This window comes from Trypanosoma cruzi (genome assembly GCF_000209065.1).
Source record: "Trypanosoma cruzi strain CL Brener chromosome Unknown tcruzi_1047053469807, whole genome shotgun sequence".
Taxonomy (NCBI): domain Eukaryota; phylum Euglenozoa; class Kinetoplastea; order Trypanosomatida; family Trypanosomatidae; genus Trypanosoma; species Trypanosoma cruzi.
This window is the reverse complement of record NW_914293.1, coordinates 1-1377: the sequence shown is the minus strand read 5'-3', so window position 1 is coordinate 1377 and position 1377 is coordinate 1. Positions and strand designations below refer to the sequence as shown.

General features: G+C 58.8%; 2 non-coding genes across 2 annotated transcripts, besides 1 other annotated feature; both read left to right on the top strand.

Annotated features, from left to right (window-relative positions):
• The first annotated feature begins 35 nt into the window (after positions 1–35).
• Tc00.1047053469807.20 lies at positions 36–120 on the top strand. The gene has a single exon (XR_008254802.1). It is a non-coding gene; the product is annotated as a C/D small nucleolar RNA (snoRNA), TB11C1C2 (small nucleolar RNA).
• Positions 121–311: 191 nt separating this feature from the next.
• Positions 312–336: a microsatellite.
• Positions 337–712: 376 nt separating this feature from the next.
• On the top strand, positions 713–798 carry Tc00.1047053469807.10. The gene has a single exon (XR_008254801.1). It is a non-coding gene; the product is annotated as an H/ACA snoRNA, TC11C1H1 (small nucleolar RNA).
• Positions 799–1377: the final 579 nt, after the last annotated feature.

The window sequence follows — 1377 nt, the reverse complement described above, 5'->3', positions numbered from 1 at the left end:
CCTTTTCTTCTGCTGCGCTAATTGGGCGGGGGAGCATGATGCCGAACCGTGTGCCTCTGACACCTCTTCCGATAACAACACGTGACGAGTAAGCACTTGATGCAGTTATCCCTGGCTGACCCCTGCTCCTTGATGCCACCAAGACGAATGATGCAGATGCTTCTGTGCGCACGACACCTCTAGTCTGAGCTGCGCCGTGATTTTAGCACACGATCAGGTTATCCCTGGCTGATTCGCAACGCCAACGCGGTTCCCCTCTTTCCTCTTGAAACGCGCGCACGCACACATAAACACATAAATGCGTGCGCTGATGCGTGTGTGTGTGTGTGTGTGTGTCTGCGGCGATGATGTTTGATAAGTTTCACTCTTGTCGGAGTCCGATCCGTGACGACACCTGCCTACAGGGTACCCGATGCTGATGCCCCACTCCCCACTCCCCGTTTCTCGCCTTCCTTTTCCTGACGGCGCCTCCTGTGTGACAGCGTGGGCCGAGGCTGCTAGTTTGAGACATGCGGTCGCCCCGACCAGCCGCCGCGACGGGCGATGACTCCGAGGTAAGAGCCGTCTTATTCCCGACACGGATGAAACACCACAGCTTGGAGGGCGTGCGGCGCAACGCTGCAGTCTCTCACAGTCTGACGTCGCGGTGCGGTCTCTTTCGGTGTGTTGCGTGGCGGGGTTGCGCGAGGGAATGCCTGGCCAAGGGATAGGGGGCGCTGCGACTGCCATTCGTTGTTTCTCTCTTTCCTTTCCTCCCTCTCCTTTTCTTCATTTGCATTATGCCACGCAGAGTGGAGATGGGAGGAAGAGCCCCGGTCCCCGGAGATGGCGCTGCAGCGGACGGCGTGAAGCAGAACCACGTTACGCACCCGCCCCGGGCTAACGCGAGACCTCGGCAGTCGGTTTTCACCGAGAATCAGCAAAATAGCAGATCAATGAGCCAAGTTATCTTTTCGTCATTTATAGAGAGGGGGATGTACATGCCACGAGTGTCGACGTTATACCGCATCTGCGAGAGCTTTTGTGCCTTCTCGCCGCGCAGGGGCGCTGTTGGGGGCAGAGCCGCTCCACCTCGAAGAGAAACCACGCCAACTTCTTGGTGAGGCACGGCCTCCTCACCCCCCAGGCGTCCACACCATGTTTTTTTCATGGGTGCCTGCAGAGCAGGTGCAGACCTGTCTCTTCGCATGGTTCACGTTGGCCAGTTTTCACGAAGCCCGGCCGATGCCCGTGGCATGCCGTGCGGTGACGGGTCGCTCCGTCACTGCTGTGGCGCTGAAAGCTGCATGCTGGACGGGGAAATTCGACCGGTTGTGATCCCATCGGTGTGTCGTCGCCGGGAAACGTGCGCATTCTCGGCGGCCTGACTCCTCTGCC